The following is a 26,233-nucleotide window of genomic DNA, read 5'->3' on the forward strand; positions in this document are numbered from 1 at the left end:
CCAGAGCATTTAAAGGTGCCGTAGAACGTCTTTTTAAAAGATGTAATATAAGTCTAAGGTGTCCCCTGAATGTGTCTGTGAAGTTTCAGCTCAAAATACCCCATAGATTTTTTTTTATTCATTTTTTTTAACTGCCTATTTCATATGAGCCGGTTTAGGCTGCGGCCCCTTTAAATGCTCACGCTCCCCGCCCACAGAGCTCGCGCTTGCCTTTAACAGCATAAACAAAATTCACACAGCTAATATGACCCTCAAAATTGTTCTTTACAAAGTGTTCGTCATGCAGCATGTCTAATCGCATAAGTATGGTATTTATTTGGATGTTTACATTTGATTCTGAATGAGTTTGATAGTGCTCCGTGGCTAACGGCTAATGCTACACTGTTGGAGAGATTTATAAAGAATGAAGTTGTGTTTATGAATTATACAGACTGCAAGTGTTTAAAAAATGAAAATAATGACAGTCCTGTCTCCGTGAATACAGTAAGAAACGATGGTAACTTTAACCACATTTAACAGTACGTTAGCAACATGCTAACGAAACATTTAGAAAGACAGTTTACAAATATCACTAAAAATATCATGTTATCATGGATCATGTCAGTTATTATTGCTTCATCTGCCATTTTTCACTGTTGTCCTTGCTTGCTTGTCTGATGATTCAGCTGTGCACATCCAGACATCCTGCCCTTGTCTAATGTCTTGAACATGGGCTGGCATATGCAAATATTGGGGGCGTACATATTAATGATCCCGACTGTTACGTAACAGTCGGTGTTATGTTGAGATTCGTTTTTTTTTTCGGAGGTCTTTTAAACAAATGAGATTTACATAAGAAGGAGGAAACAATGGAGTTTGAGACTCACTGTATGTCATTTCCATGTACTGAACTCTTGTTATTCAACTATGCCGAGGTAAATTCAATTTTTAATTCTAGGGCACCTTTAAAGTCGGTATGCATGAAGCGAAAGTTGCGATTGTCTTTTCTTCTCTACTGTGACGTCTATCCGAGTGAAACGGCATCTAAAATAAGAGGGCGGGACTTGATTTCGTCCTTCGGGAATTGATTGGATCGTTGGAAGTTGGGCGTTGCTAACAAAATGGAGGCAGATCTGAATGTCCGTTTGGGGATTTCTCTCCACCGGACTCACTGCGAGCACCATCATGTTACTGTAAGAACCTTATTTATTGAGGATGACGAGGACGGTCAACGGCACTAAACAGCAAGAGAGACTGACTGACTGACTGATGGTGTGTGTCCGTTGGCATGGAGCGAGCGTTTTCCGTTTATTCCTTTGGAAGTTGAACCTCACACTCAACTTCCAATATTCCATAAAAAAATAAGAGTTGTAAATTTTGATTTCATGCCGACTTTAACAGCAGCATTCAAGTCAGAACTGTATTCTTATTAAAGCTACTAAAGTTATTCAGTCGAGAGCAGTGAGTGATTTTCTGTGTTTCCTTTTGGTTCATATTAACAGCAGATACAGCAGTAGGTACTGTATATTACGCTGCAGTCACTTTAATACACAGATCTAATATACACATGTGATTTCTTTCCCTGCTGTTTACATTCACAGACATAACTGACTCTGTTTATGAACTTTGTGTGTTTTTGACATAATCATGTGTATTTGACAGTTTAAGCACAATAAGACGAGAAAGAGAACTTAGTTTAATACTCACAGGACGCTCCATCTGACAGACAGCTTTCTGTGCGCTCAGAAAACCATATATATGAGTTTACATTTTTAAATTCTTGTAAAAAGAGGCATAATAGGTCCCCTTTAATTTATCACTTGAGAACACAACACACAGAACAGCATACCAAGATTCAACTTTTGCATTTACCCATAGTTAATTACAGAAACTTTATTTGTCGTTTGGTTTTTGGCTAAAAGAAAACTTTAATTTTGGTGTTTCTGAAAAAACAACAAAAAAAAACAATTTCAGTGCAACATTAATAAAAAGTACATAGCACAAAAAAAAAATACATATACATGTTCACATGTACATATAAACATTTTGAGTACTGAATTTAATCTATAAATAACATATATCTTGCCTTATCCATCATTTTGGATTTATTTTTCACTGAGCTCGATGCGGTGCATTATGGATCACCTGCTGCTGCCATTGAATTTTGATCAATTCAGATACATTTTTGAACAGCCATTTTCTGTCAGAAGTGTGCCTGAAATGCCTTCAAATGTTGCCTGCATAGGCAGCTCACTGTTTTGGAATGAGATAATTGTATATATGCATGCTAAATTGGCTCCATTAAATGGAAAAAGGAAATGCCGTTGCATACCTTGACCTTAAAAGTGATTACTGGCAGCTGGGTCATTATCTGGGTCTGTGCGTGCCTGTCTCCATCATTTGAGTCAGTCTACAGTCCACACACACACACGCAAACTTGTGTATTTCTATACTCCCTTCAGGGCTATCCTTTGCTCCTCCTTCTCTATCTAACGTTCTCCCGGGACTGAGATTATTGTGCCAACATCAAAGCCTGGCCTCCCCACGTCCCATTGTGTGTGACTGAGAGAATGAGAGAGCTAAAAAGTGCAGTCTTGTTGCTTAAGGTCACATGAAGGATGGGGAATAAGCTTTTCTCTATGCTGCTATCTCCTTCTTTCCACACTCTCTACGTATATATACACATATAAAACTCCTTCCTGCGTTTTATAGTTCTTTTCCTATTTCCTTTTATACTTCATGTTCCATCCCCCTCTTTCTCTGTCCTTTGTTTCAATATTTTTTTCTTTTCTTTTTTGTGCTCGGTTTTGTCAGTAATGGTCTGGGCAGTCCAGTGGAACACTTGATCCTTTGTTACGCCAAAGGGATACGTCTCTCTCTCTCTCTCTCTCTCTGTGTGTGTGTAATAGAGAGAAGGGAGGGCAGTGAGTGCTGCAGGGATTTGCTAGATATAAAAGAGATATAGAATTTGGATAAGATATACATTTCCGTTCATATGTTTACATACTCATTGTACGTGCATTGTCCCTAATTTTAGTACTGCTCTAAGGAATTTATTTGATAAAACAGATATTCCACAATACAAAATAATCACTGAATTACACAAATTTTGCTGATTAAAACAGATAGATAGATAGATAGATAGAGAGAGAGAGAGAGAGAGAGAGAGAGAAACTGAGAAACTGTTTTCTCAGTGTGTTCCTCACCGTCGGCTGAAGTTGGTCCTTGTTGGCTTTTTTCCGGCCGATTCGACATGTTGAATCGGCGTCGGAGCTTGTCGGTTCTTCGGGCCATCTGATCGTTCTGATTGGCTGTTCAGCTACTGCCACCTGCTGGCACAGAAAGGCATTTCATCTTGCGCAGGTGCAGAACGAACGTGCTACTTGGCCGTCGGCTGTCAAGCATCGGTCTGGTGTGTCAGGCCAACTTTGGACACAGACGCTGCCGACGTGAGCCAACCCCGCAGTCTGCTTTCGTCGCCACTAGTTCGTCAGCGTCGGCTTGGTGTGTACATGTCTTAAGGCTGCACGAGTGCCCACTACTGGTGGAACCCTTGCAATTCTATATGTATATAGGTGTGTTTGGGTTGTTTTAGATATTTAAAAAAAAAAAAATAATATTTCATAGAGTTGTTTGTGGTGGGGTAAATTAAACACGATATGCAGTAACGTCACAATCGTGTTGCATTGTGGTATATGGAGCTGCCTGAAGTGTACATATGAAGTCAAAATCGAGGGAGCGAGGGTCTGTCCATATAAACTTCCCTCATCTGCTTCATGAAGTGGAACGCACTTCAAAATGGCGGCAGGGATTCCCCTGATGGGAAGTGCTAAGAGAAGTTCACGAATGCATGTCTAAATTGGAGTGGAATGCAGTCCTAGTGCAAGACTAGCATTTGTGATTAATAAGTATATATATTTATTTATTTATTTTTTTTTTTTAGAAAATGGCCAATCATTTTGCTAGAGAAGATCCTTAAGGCCTGTACACACCGGGACGAATATCGCGCGTTTATCGCCAGCGTTTTACGAGACGTTTTTTGTGTTCACACCCAAGCGATTTTCACTGGCGATGCGCAGAGTGAAAGTGCAGATTCACTCCCTGACAGTATGTGGCGCTTGTGCTTAACGGTAGTGCAAATAAACATATTTATGATATTAATAAAGTTAAAGAAAATAAAAATGCAGATATTAAATGGCATATATATGAGAGATGGTAGTCAGAAACGGTAGTGCAAATAAACATTAATGAAATAGACATTCTCAACTATATTTCCTGAATGTAAAAGAAAAAAAACAGCAAAAATACAGAAATAATACACATCTATTGGTGTGGCCAAGAACTGGCAGAGCACCCATAGAAATCAGCTCCCTAGTTCACTAGTCAGGGCACTGATCAGGGAGTCGGCCACATTCATTTAAATGGTATACAGATACACGACCTAGGAAGCTAGGGAGCTGTTTGAGACGCAGGGATAGTTTGTAGGGGTCTTCCTCGTCTACTTACTTTCTCTTCGTCATCTTGTGTGCTCGGCAAGACTGTTTTGTGCTTGAGCGCCACCAAGTCGTGTTTTACTGTAACTTCAGCAGCTAGGCCGCAGCTAGCAATCTCATTGGTCGGCCAGTTTTTAACACGGCGCGTCAAACCAAAAAAACGAACCCGAGGCGTTTTTTAAAAAATAACACTTTTACGCCTCGCCTTTTTCGCGTCGGTGTGCACACTCACATTGTCGCCCATTGTTTAGTCACGAGTGTGATTCGTCCTGGTGTGAACAGGCCTTTATTCCTCATCTAGGATCGTGTAGAGCCCTTTGAAGCTGCACTGAAACTACAGTTTGGACCTTCAACCCGTTGGTAACTGTTAAAGTCCACTATATGGACAAAAATCCTGGAATGTTTTCTTCAAAAACCTTAATTTCTTTTCGACTGAAGAAAGAAAGACATGAACAAATTATCAGTAAATTTCAATTTGAAAGTGAACTAATCCTTTAACCTTTTATAATTGATTCAGTTCAGTAAATGATTCATTACACTGATTCAAACGCTAACACGTGTTTTTGAACTATTAAAAGAACCGGCTATTTGAGAATCAGGCTAGTTTTACTATACACACAGACAATAAGGACATTTTTCCAATATATGTCAAAATATTGACTCTGAAGAGTCATTCGTTTCGAGCGTTGGGCCACGCTGTTTTTGATTCACTAATAAGCGGCTCATTAGATTTATTCGTGAATCGGCGCATAGCCTAAAGTTTGTTTACACATGCAGCCCTAGGAAACACAACACAAAGACGGTACATGGTCTTCTGCATCACATAGACTGCAGGCTGCAAACTCCCTCATTCACAACTCAGGTAAATAGGCTATGGTTTATTTTGCTGTGGTGCTGAAAAGCGTTGCAGGGAACACAGTTTTATGTTCTTTTCTATTTTTAAACAAAATAGGTTAAACATCTTACAGGGGGATTCTGCAAGGGGTATGTAAATTTATGAGCACAACTGTATATTTGTAGAAAAGGACCAGTTAAGAGGAAGGGAGGACAGCATGTGTATGTAAGAGAAAGACTGTGTGAAGGGGAGTTTGAGTTTGAGGCTCTAAAAATAGGACTTGGTGCTGGCCGGAGGATGGAGATGACATTGATCAACTGATACAGAGAGAACAACTCCCCATCTCGCTCTCTTTCTCTCTCTTTCTTTCCCGAGGTCTTAACTCTGCCTTTTACATTCCTACTTTGCCGTTGCTGTCAGGGTCAAACTCACTCCCCCACGGTGTACGAGTTTGGTGTGTATGACTCAGATTTTCCTTTATGCCTTAATCCAAATCAAAACATTATGATTCATTGTGAAAGGCAAAATTAACAAATAACACTATAAAAAGGTTAAAAGAAGATACCCACCCACCCTCATGGGGTTCCAAGACCCTGCATTTCTTTATTTCATAGAACACAAACAAAACACAAAATTTGACGAACCAATCAAACTGATGGCGGAGCCGGGAGGGGAAGATGTTCGGTGACAAATCCAACACACCCTCATGGCATTTTGTAATTGTGTTTTGACTAACTGGTGGCTAATTTGCATGAATTCGTACAAACTAATTTATACGTTTTCTTATGATTTGTTTATGTCTCATTGACGGTTAGGGGTCATACTTTTTCTCTAAAAATCGTTTATGTACAATTCACATTGTAAAAATTCATATGAAATTGTCACCTCTTAAAATAGTTGTTTTATGAGGTCGGGTTTAAAAATCACTGTAGGCTTTGTTCCACACAAATCTGTCTGGCTTCAGAAGACTTAAAAGATAGTGCATAAGTCATATCAACTACTTTAATGATATGGCGCAGTTTATTTTTGTTTATTGTCCGTCTCTGCACTCTAAAAAACAAAAATTTGAAAAATTGTGGAAATTGACAATTATATTGGCTCCATAAATGACTTCCAAATAATTATCCCTATGCAAAAAGATTAACTGTACTAATCATAGCTTAAGGTCTTTACTTAAAATATGATATTCGCCAAACACATTTAATAGGCTATATGCACGGTTACCTCCTGGTTGTCGTTAAGCCAGCTCGGGCATTTCCGGTGAACTGTTCATTCTGTTCAGTCGCTGTACATAGACACAAAACCATCAGTGGTTGACTTTTTAATGTTGTGTTAATATTTTCATGCAGTTATCACATTTACCTAATTTGCCAATAAACCAGTTTTATTGATTGCAATAAAGATGACGCTGTTGGGACGTTTAAAAACACTGTGTCTGTAATTAGACAAACATACATTTTTCCCCCAGCACTTTAAATGTTATTTTTATTGTGGTGACCACAAACATTACTTGTTCATCCTTCTGAGATTGTCCCCATTGTAAAACCGAACGTTTAAAAATGTAGGAAATTCAACATTTGATAGAAAACACTTATTTAAAAATAAAAAAGACAATAATCACCACTTTAACCAGCAGGTGGCGGCAAAGTATCATTTATTTGCGCATTTATCCGCCATTTTCTCTAATCGTTTTTCACTTCGTTTTTGACTAAATATTAAACATAATAAAATAACTAGGTTTAAAAATACATTTTGTCAATGTGAAGTATGAAATTCTCACAAAATCTTGTGAAAAACAATAACTTTTCATGTGAATGAATGACACAGAAAGCGAGCACCGCACTTTCCCTTTGTAATCACAGCAGCTGTCAGTGCAGCAAAAGATCAATGATTTCAGCACACTTGTAAAAACACACATTTTATAATTAATCTAACTAAAGTGCAAGTTTTTGAAGCTTTTTTTCACATAAAAGTGTGAAAACCGATCGAATTGAATTTAGCCGAGGAGGAACAAAGAGGTACGTCTTTATTTATTTATTTTTTATGCTGTCTTACGTTTGAATAACTAAATTAATGCTATGCCTGAATATTCAAGTGATTATATTCTGATTATAAACTAAGTATTAAATGCTCAACACACCAGCAAATGAGATCTCACCGGAAGTTTTCGAGCTGCTCCATGCATATAGCCCATTGTGCTCAATCAATCTATCAGATCGAAGTGAAAAATCTGTGTCGGCTGAACAAGTCATACTGTATACGCATGCGCATAATGCGCCTGAGGAAACCGTTGGTCTGGAGAATTCAAATGCGAATGCGCGGGAGAACGAGCGAAGCCGAACCAAGAAGCCGAAGAACGAAATCATTCCCAAGAGAATACAGACAGACATCGTTACAAGTTTCAAGACGGTATGGTGAGTAGCACTTAAATTATTCTCCAAAGTTTTGCTTTAGGACCCTGTAGCCTATAACGTTTAAAAGGCATTTTGTAGAATCGTGAGTTCATCCATTCAATGGTTTCATGATCTCGTTTTCCCGTTTTTTTCCACAATTATGTGATGGTAGCAGTACTTTCCTCATGTCATATCTCTCTAAAATAGATCGACTTATGAGATGTTCACTTTCATAACACTGAAAAAAAAAAACGTTTAGCATTAGAAACAATCTTGTACACAGAAATATAAACTAATAAACTAAGAAATTTCCACAAATAATCATAGGCTACAAAGGAACGGCAGGAAACGCATTGCATTAAACATTAAAAACTGAAGTAGAAAGACTGAAATATTTTCTTGTAAAATGTCAAAAACAAAATATACGTTTTACATGAATATCCACTGCATTCTTCAACAATTCTCCATTTGCATTCGTACATGGAAGAAAGAAAGCCATTTGAGTTTGAAATGACATGACTCAAGTTATAAATGACAGAAATGTCATTATTAGTTGAATTGAGTGGGATCTAGTGCCTCCATATACATGAAGCATTCAGTCCATGATTGATGTGAAGAGTCATAGTGTAGGCCTACTCTTCGATTTCCGATTATTCATTTGTGGATGTCAGCATACATGTTGTGTGTGTTACTGCCACATGCTTGGACATCCCAGATCATGTGACAGGGAATGAAGCAGGACGTTACTTTGGCTTGTCCATAGAAATGGCCTGAAGAGTCAACAAGAGCTTCTCTCCTTGTCTGTACTGATGTGAGTGGACATGAGAGGGAGATCGGGCCAGCTATATCATTGTACTGACAGGGTCTGTTCACAGCTCTGGGGAAGAGACAGTCATTCACATAATGCATTCAGTCCCGTTTTGGATGCAGTGTGCTGAAATGCCAAGTAAATCACAGCACTTTGCCATGCTGTGTCACAAAAAGAGGCTGCTTTAAACAAATGTCCTCTGATGATATATCATACACAGGCTGTTTTCAGGTGGTTTAGATGCTTCTTGAAATCAGTCTTTCATCAGAATATCTTAAACTGCTTGTGGACATGACAAATTAGGTCTCAGTATTTCTCTTAAAGCCACCATGAAATCAAAATGGACAATTTTTATTTTTTATGGAATATTGCTGTATTTATTATAATTGATTTATTCGTTTTATTTTTTTAAATTCATGCTCCCTCATGATCTTTAATCAAAATTACTTCCCCTTCCTCTTGCAGTGACATCACTTCTGTTCACTGATGACACATTTATGGCGCAAGGGCGGGACAACCTGTCACTCACATGACATCACAGCAATAGCAAATCACGATCGTCCAATCAAATCAATTCCTGATGGACAAAATCAAGTCCCGCCCTACATTTTTTCTTGTTTAAGAAGCTGTTTCAATTCACAATATATACTTCACAAATATATTATATACTTCACATATGTATTACTATCGGGATATACTTCACAATAGAGAATAAAAGACGATCACAACTTCCGTTTCATACTGACTTTAAACAGCAAAGAGATTAAATATAAAACAAATGTATACTTTTTAATGGCCAGTCTGCTGCTTCTCAAATTTTCCTCCTAAGAAATCACCCCACAATCTCAGATGTGATCATCTTCCATATTAATTGTCTATTTTTATACTCTTATTGTATGCCAAAATTGTCTCATTTGTACCTATTTTTAATCATCATTAGGATTTTTTGCATCTGAGAAACTGAATACTGCATTAAAGGATTTTCAAAAAAATTTGATTTACTCACCCTCATGCCATCCTAGGTGTATAGGATTTTCTTCTGTCAGATGAACACAATTGGAGTTATATTTAAAAATATCCTGACTCTTCCAAGCTTTATAATGGGAGTGAATGGCACTTCATGATTTTGAAGTCCAAAAAAGTGCATCCATCCATCTTGATTTTGTAAGAAAAATATCCATATTTAAAACTTTATAAACTATAATAACCAGCTTCCAGCAACCGGTGTACGCCTCGAGTTACGGTGGAAGAGTAACCGCTGACGCGATGTAGGATGTAGGAGTATCATAAGCTTAGATGCCTCTTGCGGTTCAAACACATATGGCTGGGCAACAAACTCAAACTCTGACTTTTCTCTTTTAAAAATTCTCATTTTAGACTTCTAATTCTTGACTGGTGTTTTGTTTTGCTCTATCTTCTGCGCTTCTGCATCCGTCAATGCGTCATGTGTCGGGTCAGAGGTCACCCCCTGGAGTTGTATGGATTACTTTTATGATGGATGGATGCTCTTTTCTGGACTTCAAAATCAGGAGTGCCATTCACGCCCATTATAAAGCTTGGAAAAGCAAGGATATTTTTAAATATAACTCCGATTGTGTTCATCTGAAATAAGATAGTCATATACACCTAGAATGGTTTGAGGGTGAGTAAATCATGGGATAATTTCCATTTTTGGGTGAACTAACCCTTCAAGTCTACTGAGCTATTAAAGAGCAACTTCTGAGCAGTAAAATTTTACTCTGGGTAACGACATCACGCATAAATGTGTGTATGAACAGCTGAATGATTTTATGGTGTGTGCATGTTATAGCAAACTGCTGGGCTGGGAAATGTGGCTTACTGCTCATAATGATATAATCCAGCAATGGGAGCATTACATTAAGCAGACCCAAAGCAAGTGAAAGGAGAGAAAGCAGACCTACATCAAACTAACAGGCGGAAATAAAGGCCTTGTGTCTGTGAATACTCCTGGAGAATAATAGACTTATATAAAGGGATATACCGCAGTACAAAAGCATAAATACCGCTTAACGCCTCTAAAGCAAGATTCCGCGTTCGGACAAGAAAGATTCTCAGATGCTTTTATTCTAGCCGAGGTGAAGACAGTGTTTTGAAGAGCATGTTTGTGGTTCTACATATTTTGAAATGCTTGTTTGTCTGTGTTTGAATAATTCAGCCAGAGACGCTGAATTATTCGCCTAGTGCCTTCTTTTCTCATTTCTCCTCTTTAGCTAAGAGATGGTCTCTTTTCATTTCCTTTTTCTCTGTTCCTTTGTTGTGTTCCTCCGCTCTGTCTGTTGTCCCTCATTGTATTACAGTCGAGTAGAGGTGTAACGGTACATGTATTCGTCCCGAACCGTCAAGGTACAGACGTCACAGTTTGGTGCATACAGTCAGAAGACAAATGCAGTCTGATATTTTGGTTTGGGGTCAGTAAGATTTTTTTTTTTTTTTTTTTTTTTGAAAGAAATTATTAATTTTATTTAGAAATTAAATGTTAAACTGACCAAAAGTGACAGTATAGATATTTATCATGGTTTCCTTGGGTCTTAAAACAATAAAAATAAAAGGGTTAGTTCACCCAAAAATGAAAATTCTGTCATTAATTACTCACCCTCATGTCGTTCCACACCCGTGAGACCTTCGTTCATCTTCAGAACACAAATTAAGATATTTTTGATGAAATCTGATGGCTAAGTGAGGCCTTTATTGCCAGTAAGAAAATTAACACTTTCAGATGCCCTGAAAGGTACTAAAGACGTTTTTAAAACAGTTTATGTGACTACAGTGGTTCAACCTTAATATTATAAAGCGACGAGAATACTTTTTGTGTGCCAAAAAAACAAAATAATGACTTTTCAACAATATCTAGTGATGGCCCATTTAAAAAAAAATGCTTCAGAGCTTTACGAATCTTTTGTTTTGAATCAGTGGTTCAGAGCGCCAAAGTCATGTGATTTCAGTAAACGAGGCTTTGTTACGTCAAAAAACACATAAGTGTTTCGAAATTTCAATAGTTCATGTGACTTTGGCAGTTTGAAACGCACTCTGAACCACTGATTCGAAACAAAAGATTCGTAAAGCTTCGAAGCTTCATGAATCAGTGTTTTGAAATCGCCCATCACTAGATATTGTTGAAAAGTCTTTTTTTTTTTGGCACACAAAAAGTATTCTTGTCGCTTCATAATATTAAGGTTGAACCACTGTAGTCACATTAACTGTTTTAAATACGTCTTTAGTAGCTTTCAGGGCATCTGAAAGTGGTAATTATCTTTCAGAAAAAAAATTGGGGGGCGAACTAACCCTTTAAAGGTGCCTTCGAATGTTTTTTTACAAGATGTAATATAAGTCTAAGGTGTCCCCTGAATGTGTCTGTGAAGTTGCAACTCAAAATACCCCATAGATTTTTTTAATTCATTTTTTTAACTGCCTATTTTGAGGCATAATTAGAAATGCGCCGATTCATGCTGCGGCCCCTTTAAATCGCATGCTCTCCGCCCCCTCCCAAGCTCTCGACTCTATCACTGCATAAACAAAGTTCACACAGCTAATATAACCCTCAAAATGGATCTTTACAAAGTGTTCGTCATGCAGCATGTCTAATCACGTAAGTATGGTATTTATTTGGATGTTTACATTTGATTCTGAACGAGTTTGATAGTGCTCCGTGGCTAAATCTAACATTACACACTGTTGGAGAGATTTATAAAGAATGAAGTTGTGTTTATGAATTATACAGACTGCAAGTGTTTAATAATGTAAAATAATGTCTTGTCTCCGTGAATACAGTAAGAAACGATGGTAACTTTAACCACATTTAACAGTACATTAGCAACATGCTAACGAAACATTTAGAAAGACAATTTACAAATATCACTAAACATATCATGTTATCATGGATCATGTCAGTTATTATTGCTCCATCTGCCATTTTTCGCTATTGTTCTTGCTTGCTTACCTAGTCTGTTGATTCAGCTGTGCACAGATCCAGATGTTAATACTGGCTGCCATTGTGTAATGCCTCGATCATGGGCTGGCATATGCAAATATTGGGGCGTACACCCCGACTGTTACATAACAGTCGGTGTTATGTTGAGATTAGCCTGTTCTTCGGAGGTCTTTTAAACAAATGAGATTTATATAAGAAGGAGGAAACAATGGAGTTTGAGAACTCTGAACTCTTGTTATTCAACTATGCCGAGGTAAATTCAATTTTCAATTCGATGGCACCTTTAATTCACCCTTACACAAATTAAGGCCTTAAAAAGGTCTTAAATCAGAGCAGAAAGTCTTAAATGCATGGCATTAAATGTTGCATACATTGCAAAAAATTTATTTCTTCCTCAGTATTTTTGTCCTGTTTTCCTCTAAGCATCTTTTAATTAAGAGACATATATTTGTAGCGCCTGGACCAATGAGACACACAATTATTCATTATATTTAATGAATTATCCAGAAACCCACTCTCTCAAAGTTCTGTGAACCCATCCCCCTAAAACTGTAACTAGCATCCCAAACGTAGCTAACACACAGGCAGAACCTGTTACAGGACACCGGAAAACTGATAAGAACTTTTATGATCAGAAAAAATTTTGCTGAGACTAGTGACTCTGACTTCATTCTTTCTGAGAAGGACAAATAAACCCTCTTAATCCTCTATATATATAACCACTTGAGAAATGTATAAACATGTATCCAATTTTCCCATCTCATGACTTTCCTTTTATAGGATTTATTCTCTGTATTAATTCTCTCTTTTGAACTATTTTGGTATTAATGTTTCAAAGTTGCAAATTTATAGTTAACTAAAATCACATGGATAGCATGTTTGGTATCTACGGACTCCAACTTTCGTTTCCTATTTGGTAATTTATGTTACATGTTACTAACTCAATGACACGTTAGTATTATAAGAATCTAAAAGGTTCTTCTCTCAAACATCCAATCCAATGTCTTATGCTAATGTCTTGCTACAGAACAAAGACTCGTAAAAGTTTCCCTCCAAGGTTTCCCTTTAAAATCACTGATCATAAGATCACAGTCTCTTTTCCTTTACTGAAAAATGCTGATGTGAAGATGATGCTGTACTAGGAACTTCTAAGGGACCCCAAGCTTGTGCCAGGCTTCGGCCTAGACCTTCCATTCACCAAAGATCCTCTGAATCCAACTGGTTCTCTTTCATCAAGACAGTATCAGCAAAGATTCAACAGGAGCCTCCACAAATTGCATCAGGACAGTTTTAATTCAAATGTGCGAGACATGCAAGTATCAAACTTAGTCTCATTATGTGATACATTAAGTATCCTTTCCCCTTTTAAAGAAGGGCCTGTTAAAACTAAACTGATGGTTTTGCTTAAGGCTGTTAATCTGCTGAATTTCAAACAATGCTGTAACTTCTTGCTTTCCTGTATTCTGCTTCAGCTCTCTCTTTCCCTTGATAAACTGTATGCATGTATGTGTGTGTTTATTAGTTTAGTTATGTGTTTGTGATTTAGTTAAATAAAACTTGTGTGCACACTCTTGCGAGTTGATTCTGATCTGCTTATAAAACCAATGTCCCTGATAACGATTCGATCACAGCTACGTGCTAAGAAAGCGATATTTTTCTGTGGCCACGGAAAAATATCCTTCTTGAAAAGCTGATAAACAGTCAATACTGAGTGTTCGCTGGCCGAACAGATTAATTGATTGTAATATTAATTCAGCTACATTGTTAATTTAATTAACTGATTCAAATATTTATAATTAATTATAACGAATTATGACTAATTATTAATATTTCCCCTTTTGAGCTAATAAATATTGTTACATATTGAGATGCAAATGTAAAATGAAGTCTTGAAAAACGTAAAATTAAGTGATTTCCATATTCTAGTGGTCAGGAGCATAGCGATTCAAGATTGATTGTTTGGTTGTTTGTTTGTTTGTTTGTTTGTTTGTTTTTTTTAAATGAAAAACGAACGGATATTCTTTGGTAGTTGGAAACAAACTCTGAAGTGTTGCTAATACAACTCATTGTGTTTCTCCCTAGACATTTATATTTAACATATTGACATATTGTGTTCCCTTCAATTTATTTATGCCTTAAATCTTCTTTACTTGGTCTTAAAAAGGTCTTAAGTCATAAGTATACCTTCATAACCCTGTTTATAATGTTACAAAAGATTTCTATTTCAAATAAATGGTGTTTTTGATTTTCTATTCATCAAAGAATCCTTTAAAAAAAAAAAAAAATCAGGGTTTCTTCAAAAATACAAAGCAGCACAACTGTTTTCAACATTAATAATAATAAAATTGTTTCTTGAGCTTCAAATCATATCAGAATAATTTCTGAAGGATCATGTGACACTGAAGACTGGAGTAATGATGCTGAAAATTCAGCTTTGATCACAGGAATAAATTACATTTTAAAATATATTAACATAACTTTTTTCTTATTATTTTGAATTATTATAATTATTTTATTTTGCAATATTTTTGATCAAATAATGCAGCCTTGGTGAGCATAAGAGACAAAAAATTACTGACCCCAAACTTTTTTATCAGTAGTTGTATTATAAAAAAATACTATACATTTCAGAACTCAAAACTTCCTCTTCTGTCTGAATAGAACATTTAGTGTTTACACTCTGCAAAAATTCCACATCATGACATCATTTGAATATCTTTGTCCTGCTGACATACATAATCATAGCAATGAGTATGAAAGTGTGGTGTGTTGCGCGGCTGCTTGTCAAATAAATGCATAAACTGATACAGAATATTTGTTAATTATAATTATGTAAACATAATACAGAGTTTTATTTTGTGAGAAGGGGATAGACTAAACATCTGGAGACAGATTTAAATCCTTCATGTTTCTAGCTATAGTGTTAGTCTGGATTATTTTCACTGTTGGTGGCTTTGTAGACATAGAAAGTATGTAAATTATAAATGTATCTTTTAGGGGTTCTGATTTGGTTCCATTGCCATCAGTTCTATGTGTTCCATGCAAAGATGTTAGCCAATTATTATAGGTGGCATTTACATTGTCTTAAAGTCGGCATGAAATGAAAGTTCATTCAAAATCGATTTTCTAAATGCATGCTATTGATCTTATTGAATGATTCATCCATGCATCTTCTTGTGAAATATCTCCAACCATTTAGTTTCCTTATACCTGGCCTCTTTCTAACAGCCCTTACGCTCGCATCCAAATCTGCCTCCAACAACCAAAGGATAGAACCAAGTCCCTGTCCTACATTTTTCTTCTTTTTTTACTCCATAATTAATTTAACTCAGATGTATGTCACAATATGGAAGAAAAGATCTGTCGCTACTTCCATTACATTGTGACTTTAAAAGGCAAGTGTCCCAAAAAGGAACATGTCAGCCAGAGGATCAAAGACAAAGTGGAATATGGTCATGTTTTATTAAATGAAAGTTTTTTTGAACTTTTTTTTTTTTTTTTTTGAACAAAGTGAACTTCAAGGAATATAGGAATATAACGTTTTTCCTTTAAAAAGTCTCTCCTTAATACCATCCCAAGTAACGTCCACCTTCCCAACCTACATTTTTTTTCTCATTGCATTTCCTTTTTTACTCAGAAATACTGCAATTGACGTTGATTCAGATCCTTAAAAAGAATCTGAATAGCCTTTATTGAACTCCTAAATGCCTCTTTCAACAGTTAATGAAAATGCATGGCTTTATGAAAATCTCATGCAGCACCATTTTCCTTTTTCTTCATTCCCCATTTCAAGGTACAATGGCGCCCAGTAAAGCCTGGCTGTAATGTGTCTCTCTCTCTTTCTCTATTAGAGTATAGCCTCTAGTCATGTTATCCATAGCTTTATTCCACTGAGATACGGGGGAGGAGGTTCTTAATGTTCCAACATTACATTACAATCACTGTTGCAGTTTTCTGTTTGTCTGGATTTGTGTGCCTATGTGCGGGTTTATACGCAGTGTGTTTGTTACTTTCATTCCACTCCATCTTCCATAAAAGCCTCTTGCTACAGCAAAAACAGTTTCAGGTCTGAAACACTCTCTAGACATGGACACATTCAGTCTGACCCTGCAGCATATCACGGACAATGAAAGACAGAAAGGGCCAAAAACTGAAGCAAGCCAGCTACATGTCAGGACATTGAATATTTAATACTTCAATACAGACCAGAGCAACTATCTAATAACTCTTTTAATTAGCGTAGGCTAATAGAATTTGCTTTCTCCATGTTTCATTGTCTGTCTCCCACTCACTTCTCTTTTCTATTTCATTCACACTATCCATCTCTGTTCTCTTGTTGCCCCTGGGGATTTTTCTCTCCTCTTGGTTGTGGGCTTTGGAAAACTGGGATTTGAGTTAGAAGACAATGAAGTTGGATTCCATCTTGCAGCAAATCCCAGAGGGTGGTTGGTGGACCATGCATTATGGAGCATACCTTCACTTCTCTGCACCGCTAGCTTTAGCATCACTCACTTGCCTTTCACTGCTGCACCAACAGTCACTGAACTCGCAAACAAAATTAGGGACATTTGGGTGGACCTCTAAACAAATAGGTGGGCTTACATGTAAATTTGTGTACTTCATAGAGGAAATATTGCATGGTACAGCATAACAGAAAACGGTAAGAACCGCTTTGACAGATGATGAATGAATCCAGTCAAAGCAAGATTGTGACAATATATGGTTTGTTTTTTACATGGCCTTGGGTGTTTTCACAAGAATAGGACAAGAAGGACATGCATATTTACATCCTTTGTGTCTGTGACACACTGCAAGTGATCGTGTGATTCTGTTTTTAGAATGGTTTCCATTTCTGTGATGATGCGGTGGAAAGCTCAATGATTATCCCAAGATAATTAAAATATAAAATAGTGAAATTTCTAATATTAGTTCCAATATTTCCAATTTGTGTTATTTTATTTACTTTGTACCATTTCACAGAAATAAGTGCATTTATTACGCATCCACAATTGCAAAAAATATGGTGGAGATCCATGTTTGTATTTATTACAGTTAATCACTGAAGGTTTGATAGCAGATTTAGGTATTAAGATGCATTTTGGTCGATCGGATCACAAGTGGATGACAATAAATACAGGTGTAAATGGGGTCTAAAATGTTTTGAGCTTGTCCACTTTCAACAACTTCCAGAGGTAGTCAAAAACGCATTAGACCGGATTGCTTTCGTAGTGTAAATGTGTTTGAACAACCACAAAAGACTGCATACTGGCCTAATGCATACACATTATGGGACGCGCGCTAGCTAGATGGGATTTAAACTTTGTTGGCTGAAGACCCAAGTTTAGTTTGAGGAAAAACATACCAAGCACAATGTTCTCTCACCATTTCTGATTTCTAACACACACTCAGAGCGTCTTGCGGCTGTCAGAGCAGAAATGAAAGCCGATGCCCTCCGTATGATTTTCCCATTGTCTCCGGGTGCATTCGTATGTAAATTGCACAAGCTTATTTTGTCCATTAGATCGAAAGATTTAAAAAAAACAAAAAAAACATACATTTACACACACATAGACCCTCCCCTCAAAGAAATAAGGACAGAAGTGGTTGAAAGTGGACTGAAAGAGACACCGGGTGTAAATGGGTATGTGTCTCCCTTGCCCACTTATGATAATGTTAAAAACAAAAAAAATTAAAGCTGCAAGCAGTGATGAAAGGGCCCTCGCACCCAGGGCCACCGCCACCTGGTGGCCTTAGGAAAACAATAATGGGTGACATGCATCTAAGCGAGTAAATACAGGAGAAGTAAGGCAAAGTCATTTTGACATGCCTCACTTCCTGCTTCTATCAGGTGGTGCTTTGACTATAACTGAATATTGCCATGTAGATGTCTTCAGGCCAGGACTATTATCAAATGTGAAGTTTGGAGCAGATCGGACATTGTATGCCTGAGTTACAATAACTTCCTGTTTTGTGGCGTTAATCGCAAACTTTAGCACTTAGCCAAGTGTTGCATGATTTAATGTGTTTCTAGAATGTTTGGTACTTCATGGCATATACAAATGTGTTTCTGGGAGTGAATTACAGTGCAAATCATACCATTGCTTGTTGCCAGCAGGTGGTGCTATGACTAACTAAAGAATGGCATATAGATGTCTTGAGGCCAGGACTCTTATCACACATGTGAAGTTTGGGGCAGGTCGGACGCTGTATGCCCGAGTTACAACAGCGTCCTCTTTCATGGCGAAACATCAGACTTTGTCAGTCGCCACCGACATGCCGTTCAGCTAAAACTCAAGATCTTCGCAATTTAATGTCGCAAAGGCCTTTAGATTAGACTGACCAAATATGATGTTGATCTGATTAAAGCTCTAGGAGGAGTTTGTTAAAGTACAACATCTTGAAATGGCAAAAACTGCAAAAATTTTGCAGAGAAAAATCAAAATATCTCGCTTTCTGTTGTTTTGTTTTTTTTTAGATTTTGCACCCAGGGACTTTTTTGTAGGTATTGGGCCGTTACATGTGTGTACCGAATTTCATACTTGTCCGTAAAACGTAGCAAGACGGGGGCTTAATTGAAATTTTGTAGGTGGCTCTATCAAGCCATTTTGCCACACCTAATTCTGAAACCCATATCAGATGTAAATTTTCACCACTTCTGACACATGTGCAAAGTCTCATGAGTTTTTTAGGTCCTCAAAAATGCGATTCATTTAGGAGAAGAAGAATAATTGACCGACGATAGGGTCCTCACACCATCGGTGCTCGGGCCCTAAAAAACAACAAAAAAAAAAAACAGATCCCAAACTTTTAAATGGTAGTGTACATGAAGCACTCCAAATCGGTCACTTATGAGACTCCATGTGTGTTAGGATGCTGTCTTAGAAGGCTGTTCCCTGTGTAGCTGTTTTGGAAGAAAGCTAGAATACCCACTCCGGACAGTACACAATGTCGTCACTACTAGGTTTGAATCACCGTTTTGACACTTAGCTAAATCGTTACATAAGCTGATGTATTGTTTCGTGGTAATGTGAAACACCATTTGCTGGAGTGTTGGGGGTTAGAGCTCGGAGTGTGATTATGGGAGATCTGGCTGCGGGGAGAATACTGCAGAGGATCTCCTGCTGGGAGACAGTATGTCTGAAGAGCACAACAGGAGCCGGGGGCTAGACACGGATGATAGGTTTAATGGTGCGTCTGTGCATTAACGTCACAATATGCTACTCAAACTTGCTTCTGTCTAATTGCCTGATGTTTGATACTTCTAAAATGTCCTAATTCTTGAAAATTAGCCACTGTTACTTGTTTTGTTCCTCATATTTTTGCAGTTTGCAGCGTGTGTGTGTGTGTTGTCTTACCTGACCATCTGGAGAGTATCCTCCCTGACCCAGCAGCCATCTGGGTCCAGTCCAGGAATCACGTCCGTTCTGCTACCATCTGACGCACCACACACACAAAATCACACAGTGGGGAGAAAAGTTTCAGACTCATTTGCTTGATATCCTGATGAGTTATTGGAGTGAGTAAGTGGATGTCAATATATGCTTATGCGAGCATGTGGGTGAGTTTGTGCATCTAAAGTGCTTAAAGCACACGACCCTGGTGTGGAAGTGTTTGTCACGCATAAGCCATATGTGGATGGGACCAGTTTTCCCTGAGGAGGTCAGGTAAATATGCTGTTTCACAAACGTATGTTTAATGTCAGAGCTATTCTTGCACAGCCTTGGTAAAAATGACAGAGCTAATTACAAAGTGTTTTCGACTCGGGGGTTTCTCTAAGAAATTTTAATTAATTCCTTCACATAATTATATTCATAATACTATAATTATATTGCAAAAAAATTCTTTCAATTGTTTTCATGATGCATGCATCCAAAGCACTTGCCCTTTCAAAGCAAGCTCCCACTTAGAGACAACAAACACTCCTGGTAATAAAAACTTAATTCAGAATAGCATAGTAGTATAATACTAGCCATACTGTATATTTATATGATGTTTCTTCAACTATAGGCACTTTTGGACCTCTGGATTTAATAGTACATATTCATACATTTGAATTTGAATTTAATGCAAGGATAGCCGCTTGAGATGTAACATCTAATTTTCAAGGGGGTCCTGAAATCACAAAAACGAAATATTACAACACAAACAAAACAACCACACCAAACATATACACACTACAAATATACAAAACAAATGAAATGCTCAACCTGTTCCCCACACCCACAAACCACAGCTGAATTACAAAAGGTCAACATCATACATCAGTAACATCAACTTGAGACCAATTAATAACAAAAAAAAATCCTCAAATTCTTAAAAACAAAATCAAAAACAAGTTATTTTAAGATAAGAAAATAAAGATAGCTTAAAGCAATTAAAGGAGGTAATAGATCTCACAAGGGGCTTTTTCACCGGAGGAACCTTTTCATAGTTCCTAGAATTATTGGCTGAAGCATACCTGGATTTTGCCGTGTTCGCACCGCAGGAACTAGGAACGATTTTAGTTCCAGGAACTCCTTTTGGGGGAACTGAATTAGCTCCTACTTCAGAGTACGGTTTAAACCAACACTATAGGAACTACCAGTGATGTAAGTGTATGTTAATTGGTCAAACGCATGTCAAACACCGGCACCCGGCATTTTAAAAAAATGATATGTAATACTGAAAGTTGTCATAGAGATTTCATCTCTTAGCCCCACTTTTTGCTCTTTCAGTTACGTAAATTAAGCGTTTTCATTCCATCTCCGTTATCAGGAAACGCACAACAAACACAGCTCCGATCATGGCATCCTCCATCCGATGTAAAATATTTCTTACACAATAAACATTGAAATGCTTAACATAATTCACAATTTGTTTAGATTACCATCTAATAATTCCTGATTTTATATAAAATAATAATATCTGTACATAGAGTGTATCTGAAAAGTAGTGTATCTGTAGTAGACTAGTGGAATGTTGCAGTGTGTATTACAAATGATTTATTCATGCACATCATTGTTTAAACAAGAACAACAGTAACAAAAAAAAACGTACCCTCGTAATCTTTAGTCAGAAACAACTGAAAACTAAAACTGCTGTGAGGGCAATAAAGGTCTAATGGCCAGACGTGTTTGAAGGTGCATTTACATGACAACAATGACAAAAGTTTTACCTTTGCGTTTTTTGCGTACAGAAGACAATGTTTTCAAAATGATCCCCGTTCTCACGGATCCGCGAAAATTACTAAAAAAACGGTATTATGCATGCCAGGCCAGTAGATGTGGATGTCACTTTGTGAAGAAACATGAAATGACATCACCATTTTCACAAATTCACATTTTTGACAAGGAGACGATAATGGTATAATTTTCAAATGTTTTTTTTCACACCCCCAACCCGCCATTGTCGTGTAAATGAAGAGCCAAAACGCATAAAAAGTTTTCCGTTTTTAGTTGAAAATGGTGTTGTGTAAACGGCCCCTTAATCTCTCCCCTTCCAGCAAACTTTCACTCACATGAGATGCAATATAGAGCAATTAGCAAACACGCTTAACAATCCCTAGTGAAAAAAAGTATACTTTATTGTATTTTAAATATATTCCCTTTTTCTATAGTACACTGCAAATATACTAACAAAAAATGTACTATCATTAAATATATAAAAAGTATATTAGTATCATATTTTCACAATGCAACTTTTAACACACTTTAAAATAATTGTACTTTAGTATATTTTCTAAAAAATATATTTTAGAAAAATATACTTGAAGTGTAAGTTCAGTTTATTTTTTAAAAGTGTATTTATTTGCACTTTATAAAAATATATTTGAGGTATATTTTAACAGTGTGCTGAAAATGATCATTGTAACAATGCACTGAAAGTATATTTAAAAAATACATTATTTATTATACCTGAAGTTGTAGTGTATCTAATGTTAAATTTGAGTATATTTTTTTAAGTTTACTTCTTCATCCTTGGAATTCATTATATTACTTGTGCTTATTTATTTCAGTATGAATGCATTACAAGCCCATTTCGTATATGCAGTGTAGCCTATACAATTTCCAAATATGTGTAAATGTTTATTAAGTTTACACTGCCAGAATCATTTTACAATCGTACACACAAATCTATATTGAACAACACACCAGCAGCACAAGTAATGCGAAAAAATATGTCGAGTGGTTAAACTTTTCAAATTCAAATGTCTCTTCAACTTGGTCTGTGACCAATCAGATTTTGTTGCTCACTGCCTTCAGCCAATCAGAGCTGCTGACGTCACGGTCGTCGTCTGAATCCCCTCGCTCAGTCACTCAGGTGAAGTATAATGTCGCAATGTATAATTTATTTAATAAAACACTGAAAGCGCAATACATCGCTCGATCTTGGGGATTCTGACCAGTTCAATCAAGTGACATCGCAGCCTGACCGTGATGGCGACGACAACCGGCTAATCTAATGGCCTACGCGATCCTGAAAGAACCGGAGAAAAGTGCTGCTATTGGGAGGTGAGCTGTAGTCTACCAGTTAACAAACTTTATTTTATTTTCTTTAACAAACGGAGAGCGATATTTCGGCTTGATATCTCCTTTTTGAGTTTTTGTGTGGTGGTTTATGGCACATGTTTGTATGCAGCACCAAAACATTCATATGATTGGTCAAATCGGCCCGTATTCTGTACGATATTAATTCATAAAGTGTTGTATGCTTGACTATGTACCGAAAACAATATCGACATGCCATTCTGATACAGTTCCCTGCTGCTAATCCTAATTTACTGTTCAAAAATAGTATTGGATCAATGTAGGATTCAGACAGACTATTGTAAACGTGAATAAAGAGTTGAACATTTCTTATATCTTTGGTACATTCTGTCAACAGATGCTGTTCTTCACGAGTCTCTGCGGTCATCATTGTGCCATCAGACACAATGAGAAGATCACCAGAAAATGGAATATAATGTGTGATTTGTATTTGTGTATAGAGGGTCACCATGGTCCAATATATATATTTTTTTCTTTAATGAAAAACATGGTAAGTTTTGCTGAATCTAAGTTTAAATAAAAACTACTGGATTTGTCAATGAAATATGTCTCTTCATTAGTGATGTTGTTACATTTTATTTATTTGAATGGCCTTGAAAACAAATGCATTCAACTTTGGGAAAATGTGTTAAAATGTATTTAAATAGTAGCACAACTGTATTGTGTGAGATTATGTAATTCAAAGTACAGTAGTCAACATTTGAAGTGGATCAAAAAAGTTAGGACAACTTTGATTAAAGGTTTTGATCCGCTTCAAATGTTGACTATATTATACAAAGTATAAGTAATAACAAAGTGTATTGTTATTGACTGCAAAGTGTGTAATGTTTAATATTTGGAATAAGCCAAAGGTACTGAGCATACAGTATATACTATTACCTGTAAAGTAATATATTCAGTGTATATTGCTTGTGTTTTCTGAAGACACTCGTAATTATTTTGCAATGTACTTAAATCACAAATAAAGTGTACTTATAACACAAAGTGTACTCATAACAGAAATAAAGTATACTTATAACACAAATAAAAGTATACTTATAACAGAAATAAAGTATACTTATAATACAACGTATATTATAACAAAAAAATATATATTTTTAACACAAAGTATACTTATAACACAAATTAAGTACACTTTAATATCACTAATCAAGCATGTAATTAGTCCCTACACAGACATATACTTAAAGTGTACTAAGTATACTTGAAGTTGTTCCAATTTAGCACACATAAGTATACTAAATATACTTAAAGTTGTATTTTAATACTACTTAATTTCAACTTAAATATACTTAGTACAAAATCAGTTGTTTCAAAATAGCACACTTTAAATGAACTAATCATTAACACACTTGAAATATACTAATAATTAGTCTTGCTGCAAGTATACTTAGTATACTGTTTTTTCACTAGGGATATAATCAATTGCCGATGGAGAAAGTCTAGTCCTGCCCTACATTATTTTTTGTTACAGAAGCCATTTAACTTGGAATATCCCACATGGAAAAAACCTATATAAACATATATGTTTCAATATAGGTTTTGATATAGGTTTTTAATATATGTGACATATATAAAATTGGCCGTTTTCCTATATTATATGTACATATATGTGCATATACACTGCATATAGGTTTCATATATGTGCATATATCCACATATAGGTTCTTTCCATGTGGGATGTCACAATAGGGAAGAAAAGATGATCACAACTTCCATTTTCTGCCAACTTTAATGTGATCTTAATATGACAAAATTAAATGCATACCAAACTACATTTCCAGCCTGATTCATTACATGAAATCACAAATGTCCATTGTCAATAAATGTGTCATCTTTTATGTGTCCTAATAGTTCTGTAGTGCATGTGCTAGTCTTGTGTGACCCCCCCTCCCAGGTCACTGTGACCACGGGCACTCTCGTCTTGCGTTGCCAAACTCTGGTCGGCGTGCCGGTTCTCTAATCAGCAGAGTTAAAGATAAAAGTATCTCCAATGGGACTGCATGTATCTCATTATTAAAAAAGCGTTTAGAAAGTTCCTGTCCTGCCCCACAGCGCAAACTGTTATTCAAATGAGATGGGTTTGACCTTTGTCATGCAAACCGCTGTCCTGAAAGCGCATGTGCTCCGGAGGCATTTAGATCCTTCCACATTTGCTATGCTGGCCTGAGGAAAGCTTGGCCAGTGCAGGCTTTCATCTCAGTTCCTTTCAGAAGATTGTAAATATTGAGCTCCCAATAGAGGGTATACTGCCTGGATTCTGTTTTATTTCTGAAACTCCACAATCTTAAAAAAAAAATGCAGTACATTTAGATCCATCATTTGAAAACAGCCTGTAATGTATAAACATGTTGGAATGCAGAAGGTTATGTTTTAATGATTGCCTCTGTTAACGGCAGCGTTCGCGAGTAATTGGTTCTAGCGGAAGACGCTAACCTTTTCAGAGAACAAATAAGATTGTGAGAAAGCAGTGTGTGCTGATCTGTGTGTGTATGACTGCGTAACCCCTCACGCTACACGCGAGCAGAGTTATAAAAACAATTGAAAATGTGCATCAGGGAATGCTAACCTCAGACAAGCACTCTTGCATTAGCTTCTCGACCACTGGAGAGAGCATTGATTGCTGCCACAAAAACTAATTAAAGAAGCATTTGCTGTGCATTCCCTAATCAGGGGAAAACTTTTTAAGAGAGCAGCTTTGCATGTCATTAGCTTCCATAAGAGAAACCCTTGCGAGAGGCTAATTGAACACAGTTGCCTGTGAGCAGACACTGCTACGACTGTGCTAGTGTTATTGAGAGATTTTAGCTTTAGCATTTATTTAGCCAGTGAAGGGGAATAAAGCTGCAGGAGACTGAAATCATCATGGGATGAGCACTAATAACCAGGCCTTTGCATCTAACTAATGGGCACCGCGCACCAAACATACACTTATGTGAGCACAATGCCTGACTAGCGCAATCACACAAACGCTCACACACAGATGAATAAATATAATTTCATCCCAAAATTGCACATAATCCCCTTGAATAAACAAGTGACAACACAGCAGGCTTTTAAAGAAAATTGGCAAGCTGTTCGAATTAGCCTTAGCTTTACTATGTAACATTAGCGAAAACAGCTAACTCATTAGAAAAATGTGCCTCAACCTATTGCAAAACACCAAAAACTTATACAATTTATTTGAAATTGAAATGGAGGCAGTAAAACACCAACAACTTTTATTCCTTGTCATATTATGAGTACAGGG

General features: G+C 36.8%; 1 long non-coding RNA gene across 1 annotated transcript; it reads right to left on the reverse strand.

The window, feature by feature from the left end:
• Positions 1-1,796: 1,796 nt before the first annotated feature.
• Positions 1,797-22,049, reverse strand: LOC125278913. The gene is made up of 3 exons (XR_007187286.1): positions 19,813-22,049; positions 3,186-3,308; positions 1,797-2,923 (listed from the first exon to the last, which is right to left on the reverse strand). It is a non-coding gene; the product is annotated as an uncharacterized LOC125278913 (long non-coding RNA).
• Between the last annotated feature and the right edge of the window lie 4,184 nt (positions 22,050-26,233).

Source organism: Megalobrama amblycephala, linkage group LG11 (assembly GCF_018812025.1).
Source record: "Megalobrama amblycephala isolate DHTTF-2021 linkage group LG11, ASM1881202v1, whole genome shotgun sequence".
NCBI lineage: Eukaryota > Metazoa > Chordata > Actinopteri > Cypriniformes > Xenocyprididae > Megalobrama > Megalobrama amblycephala.